This window comes from Rattus norvegicus, chromosome 5 (genome assembly GCF_021556685.1).
Source record: "Rattus norvegicus strain SHRSP/BbbUtx chromosome 5, alternate assembly SHRSP_T2T, whole genome shotgun sequence".
In the NCBI taxonomy this organism is placed as follows: Eukaryota; Metazoa; Chordata; class Mammalia; order Rodentia; family Muridae; genus Rattus; species Rattus norvegicus.
The window spans coordinates 4,200,001-4,206,675 of record NC_141538.1 but is presented as its reverse complement, the minus strand read 5'-3'; the positions used below and the strand labels follow the sequence as shown (position 1 = coordinate 4,206,675).

The following is a 6,675-nucleotide window of genomic DNA, read 5'->3' as shown; positions in this document are numbered from 1 at the left end:
GTGTGTGTGTTGGGGAATTTTCAGAGGATAGAGGTCAATCTCAGGTGTTGTTTTCTGTCAATATCTACCTATACTCTCCATGCCCCCTTTATTTTTTAGGCAAGGTTTCTCCCTGTGACTGCCTAACTTGAAAGCTTCAGAGGTTACCATGAATCTACCTCTCCAGCACTGTGGTTATAAGGATAATCTACCATGCCTGTGCCTGTGTGTTTACATAAGTGCTGGGAATTGACTCAGGTTTTTACATATGAATATTATTTTATCAATTGAGTCATCTCTGTAACCATTATCTGTGGAGAGCCGCAATAACATTTGTCACCACAAGATGGCGCTGGCTTCCACTGCGCCCCACATGGAAAGCCGGGATAGCTTTTGCCATTACTAGATGGTGCTGGCCTTCGCCGCGCCAGCCAACTTCCTTTCAGGAAGTTAACTGTGTGCACATGTGCAAGAGTGCCTTCGTGCCAGGTCTTTGCCCACTCCGGGGCGTGCCTATGAGATCATGGATAATCATGTGTGGATGCACCGCGCTAGGGTGTATATAAGCCGTGCTATGCTGGCGCCCCAGGCCCTCTCTTTAAGATACAATAAACGTTTTTGCTGCAGAAGGATTCGTGTGTCCCCACGTGTTCTTGCTGGCGAGATAGCATGGGACATCTGGTGCTGAAACCCAGGAAAAAAACGCCACACCATCGCCAGGCACCGAGGAGTGGTCCTCCGTCCAGGGAGAGAATCCAGAACTGTAGTGTTTAAGGTAAGCTCTGAAAGATATGCTTGGTCTTGATCTGTTCCACTTCTCTCCCCCGCTGGGAAGATGGTGCGGAAGTTTTTGTTATCGTTTTGGCTGCCTTCATGCTTTCTCTTTTGGTTTTTGATTTTGTGGCTGCTGCTAGACAATGTCAGAAGTCATGCCTAGAAAATGGGAGCCGCCCAACTGTAATAGCAGGACAGAGAGTGCTAGGGGAGTTACAAGGCAGCATGTCAGAAACAGAGCGAAAAAAATTAAAGAGCTCAAAGAGAAAAGATAAATATAAGCAAAAAGACCCTTCCAAAGACTTCAGATCTGAGGGAGCGAGAGGTTGGGAAAAGAACGCCCTGGGAGAGAAACAGAGAAAGGAGAAAAAAGTTTTGTAAAGGAGAAGCCTTTATCTGGGAAAGGAGTTAGAGGCTTTAGAGCTTGATAGCTCAGAGACAGACGAGCTTGACTCCTCTGAGGAAGAGGATTTAGAAGATGAGGCAGCTCGCTATGAAGAAGAGCTTCAAAGAGTCATACTGATCAGATTTGATAGAGGTAGACCGCCTGAAAAATTTACTCTGGAGAATCAAACAAAAGGACTTCTCAATGCCCATGCACAGCTTGATGGAGTTAATGTAATTGGGTTGTGAGTAAAAATATTCAGGGCTGTGTTTCACTTCCATACCATTTGTGAATGTCAGTCGTGCTGCTCAGATATCCCGTAATATATCTCAGTATCTTACAGGAATTTGGTTTCAACACATTGATGGACTAGTCCAGGAATTGAGACAATCCATCGTCCATATCAACTCCACTTGAGTGGATGGTCACCGTGGAAGTGGTGGGAAAGGGGAAATCCTACCTCTCTGCTGACTCCTATTGGAATCTGGATCCCCTTGGCGGGACACCATCTAGTTTTTCCCCTTTGTCTATTGTCTGTCCTTGGTGCACCAAGCTGTCCATGTTTGTCAGTTTATGTCTGTGGTTTTTTGTTTCTTGTTGCTTAAATGTTTTATGTTTCATCTTCAAAAGAGAAAATGGTAAAAACTTTATCTGCTGGTCTTTCACACCTTGATTTGGTTTTAACTCGTTTCAAAAAGGAACAAATGAATAAAAAGCAGTTTCAATCGGCCTTTAGAGCCCTACACCTGTAGCCAAGAGTCTAGGTCAGCTGGAGAAGCTGCCCAGGGGTAAGCGTCTACATGAGCTGATTATTAGACTCAACAGGTGACAAGGTGCTTCTCTTAACATCATAGCTAAAAGGGTAAAAATGGTGCTTGGTCTAAATATTAAAGACATGTGTAGCCACTTCAATTTTGTTTCTGATTGGTTTTAAATGTATAAATATGCTCTACATGCCTTGGTTATGGACTATTGGCTTTTAAGTTATTGGATATGGTTAAAAAGGTATAATATTGGTAACAGAAAGTTGACATAAAACTGGTAATTTGGATGGAGTCATTCTAGACAATATGTGGCATGAGCAAACCTAGGGAAACAGGTCTAAATTGAGATAATATTTTTATAGAATTATTATTCTAGAAACCAGGCTTCTAAAAGAATTTAGGACAATGTCTCTTTGTTGAGGTACTGGAGACTACACCATCGTGTGTCCATATGTTTCCTATAACATTCTTTGCAAGGTAAAATTAGTAGATTAATATTTAATGATGACCAAGATAACAAGGGAGCATGGTTAGTTGAGTAGCTTTTTATTGATGCTTGAAAGATATTTTTTACTCTTTTTAAAATATTCATACTCCTTACATGTTATATTTAGTAATTTTTAGCAGGATGTCCATTTATCATCAATTTTTTTTGACCTGCTATGAGTTTTTGTTGAATTCTTTGGAATGTGTGAACAGAGACTGTAGCATCCAGCAAGAAAAAAGAAAGAAAGAAAGAAAGAAAAAAAGGAAGAAAGAAAGGAAGGAAGGAAGGAAGAAAGGAAGAAAGAAAGAAAGAAAGGAAGGAAGAAAGAAAGGAAGGAGGGAAGAAAGAAAATATCACTAGACAGCATCTCTGGCTTTCAGCAGAGATTTCCCTGCTTTTTTGTAACCCATCTATGTTGTGCTGCCAGTGTATTGAAAATATTTGTTGATTTACAACCTTGTTAGAATGGCCCTCAGCATTATAATCCCTTTGATATTATTAAAATTCTGACCAAACCATTTCAATACCTACATCAGAACTTATAAGAAATGTAGTTCTGCATTCCGAGCCAGAGATTTCCGAAATCAGGAAGCATAAAGGTGGTCCTGGATTGTTTCCAAGAAGTTCATTTATGGACATGGGTCTGTATTAAGAGGACATGAGGTTATATTTCTAGGATTTTGTGTTTTGGAAAAAATAATTAAAACAATGATACCTGATAGTAAAAGAAATAGAGAAATTTTTCTCAGGACATGAAAGGCATTTCTAGAAAGCTGGAACAAATGTGATACTGTAAAATGTACAGGGTACAAGAGTCCTGAATCTTTCTATGTCATTTACACAACATCTACCTTATATTATGCACCACACTTTTGTTTTTTTCAAAAATGCCTCGTAGCTTCAGCTTAGGTCTCTCCCAACTGGATTATTTCATATGTTAATCTCCCTCTCCCCCTCCCTCTTCCCCTCTCTCTCCCCCTCCCTCTCCCCCTCGCTTTCCCTCTCCCTCACTCACTTTTCTACTAAAATCACATTAGTGGACTCTAAGTCCAACTTTGAGAATTATATTTGTACAGAATTGATTCTTCTTGACAGTTAAGCCATCCAGAGATGACTACAGGGATATTCTTAAAAGACCCCATATTCAGAGTCACTCTTTGTATGTGGAGGGGAGAGGGGCCTCAGGTACAGGAGGCTACTTCTTCCTGCAAAGTCTTGGACAGGAGAGCTATTATTCTTTTCCAAAACATGACTGGTCCTATGCTGGGCCACAGGGAGGAGAAAATATAACTTCTTCCAGGGGTACGGAGAGAACAGTCTGAATTCTGTGTTGCTCTGTTTCTTGGCAAATCAAAAGGATTGAGGTACATGAGGCCACAGGTTTTCAGTCAGGGAGGTCAGTTTTGCACTAGAGAAATCCACTGGTCAAAATACAGAAACTGCATGGGTTGGGCCTCCAGTCCCCATGTTCTAAATGGCCTGAATCATCTGGCAATCCAGAGTTTCCTCAATGGCTAACTGACTTCAATGGAGGACCAATCTATCTCACAGAAGATCTGGAGTATTCTGGGTGAGAAATCCTTTTCTGTAAAATCCTTTTTGGTTGTGCTTTACTAAGCCAGCCTTGACTGTGCAATCTCTCTCTCTCTCTACCATAGGGAGGATCATGAGCTTACCAGAAGTAGTACACGACTTTATGGGCAGAGTTGGTGCCTTTGACAGTGGTCCTTGGATTGCTTACTCCTCTTATTTTAGATTTGGTTCTTTAACCAAAAATGAAACTGACCAACACACAGAGAGAAATACAGTCAAGAAAAGTGTAAAGATAGCCAGAGGTGGCCACCCCACAAACGTAAACCACACAGTCCACTGATATTGGATCTTGAACACTAGAATTGGGGTTATGTCCACTCTTTAATATGTGTCCTGTTAAGAAGGCACCATAAACATCATTCAAATATGACAGTTTTACATGTCTTACTGTTATTTTTTATTTTAGGGTAGAGGGGTGGGTAGTCTGGACTTGAAGTCAGAAAAGTTTGTGGAACCCTTAAACATCTCAGGGTGTGCTTCCCCAAGGAACTTTCTGATTTCTCTCTATTTTAGATCCAGAGGTAATTTAAGATACCCAGTATCCCAGCATCATCTCAGTCTCTGGGGATCTTACCGTTTTTTGCAGAACATTGTGAAGGGATCCCAAAAGAGACCACTCAACCATTCTCTTAAAGCTGGCTAGAGAAAAAAAAGAATAAAGTACTTATTGCTGGCCTGTAGCTCATAGAACTTGTCTAAATCAGGAATCCTGGAACCTTTGAAACTTTTTTTTTCTTTTATGCATAAAACCAGACCCTGTTTGTCACACTTTAGGTAGCAAGAAACAGAAATACAGAAGCAAATAACAAAGGTTAGTACATTTAGGGACTTTCTTGGAAATATGGGCCAGGTCTTGGATGAATCCTGTCTTTGTTTTCATTTTAGCAGGTATTGGGGCCTGGATTTTAAAAGTCATAATTATGGCTCTAACATGGTATTACTTATGCTAATGTCTGGAGATTGGCTAAATACACTCTGTCTCTTCTTTGTTACATGGTAGCAGATAGTGTAACTTTGAGATAAGGTTTGACCTGCTTACTATTGCCCAAGTGTCAGGATGTAAAATCACTTGGAACTAAGCCAACTGGCATATATGAAGAATTATCATATTAAATTAGCTGACACATAAAGACCTGCCTCAAATGTGGGGGACACTATTGTACCTATGGGAATCCTGAACTGAATGAGAAGGAGGAAGTAAGCTGAGCACAGCATTCATCTTGGTTTGCTTACTGACAATCGATTCAAAGTAAATGACTTCCTCATGCATCTGCTACCATGTCTTCCACACCACGATATGATGAACCCTCAACTGTGAGCCAAAATAAACACTTTGTCCTATTTAAATTTGCCTTTTGTCCAGCATTTTGTCTCAACAATGTGACATGCAAAGCAATACAAGGATTCACCTCTAAAAAGTGGTAGGATTTGTAGGAAAGTAATTAGAACAGGTATGACAGTGGGTTTTTTGTTTTGTTTTGTTTTTTTCCAAGTCCTTTGAGAATATACGTTCTACTATGCCTCACTTCTTCTGTAAATAACATGCTTATACAATTACCATCTCAGAGTCCCAACTATCTTGGCCCAATAGCATAGGTCCCTAAAGAGCAGATCACTGGGATAGCTGGGTCTATAATAACTGTAATGGAACTATTGGCACCCCACTCTAGAGAACAGAGTGGGGAGTTCTCACAATCCTTACCAAGAAGTCTAGCCATCACTCTGTCTTACCTTAATTCACCTTCAAATGATCTTGAGCAATACTAGCATATGTAGAATCTGGAATGCTCATTGTAATTTGGACTCCTTAATGTGACTTCCATGATGTCTTCTATACTGAACTAAGAATTTTAGTAATGTAGCTGTTTGAGGTAAAAGTAAACCCTCAGTCTTTTTCTGTATTAGTAAGCCCAATAACATCACTGATTTCACACAATAGACTTTGGTGGAATCATACTTCGTTCTCTCATTTGGTATATTATCTTCATGAATATATTTTGTTGGTTTCTCTCCTTAGAAAAAACAATGTAAGAATATAGATAATTTTCTTTTCTGTTCTTTTTCAAGTGTGTGTATGAATGTGTGTATGCTTGTTCTTTGTTCTTGTTTCATGCATACACAGGTCAAAGAATGGCATCAGTTTAACCATATTTTGGTGCAGGGCTTTATTCATCTTTAAGCTCTTTTTATTTTGGCTAGTATGCGAGCCATCAAGCCCTAACAATCTTTCTGGGTTCCTTCCAAATTGTTGTCATTGCAGGAAAATAATGTGCAAAGATACCCTACATTTATCACCCAGTTAGAGCTATGTATCCAAGAGGCTTCAGGAATGGGACTCAATGGTGCAACACCATTTAAGCATATTCAGTGTATACTGGCTTGGATCCACTGACATTTATGGAGTTTATACCACATTGTTCTGAATATAGGTCATTTTCTAAAACTGTCCTGAGGTTTATGGACAAAGTGTACTATGAAAACCCACAGAGCATTGTTCAAATGGCCTGGGTACAGTGAGTGTTTCATCTGAATGCTGGAAACAAGTAGTAGATATACAGTTGTAATTATGGAGAATGAGACTCCTTATTTACACTTTAATTTGCCTATATCTTTAATGAGTTCCTACTAATGAAACAAGCAAATTGAGAAGGCCGTAACTGCTTCTATACCTTGCTGTTCTTATGAGCCAATTA

General features: G+C 39.8%; 1 long non-coding RNA gene across 1 annotated transcript in view; it reads left to right on the top strand.

The window, feature by feature from the left end:
- The first annotated feature begins 567 nt into the window (after positions 1-567).
- LOC148005576 (uncharacterized) overlaps positions 568-6,675 on the top strand; it is a 72,624-nt gene continuing 66,516 nt past the window's right edge. Inside the window, exon 1 of the long non-coding RNA XR_015620594.1 lies at positions 568-754. This is a non-coding gene — a long non-coding RNA (uncharacterized LOC148005576). The remainder of the gene's footprint in view (positions 755-6,675) is intronic.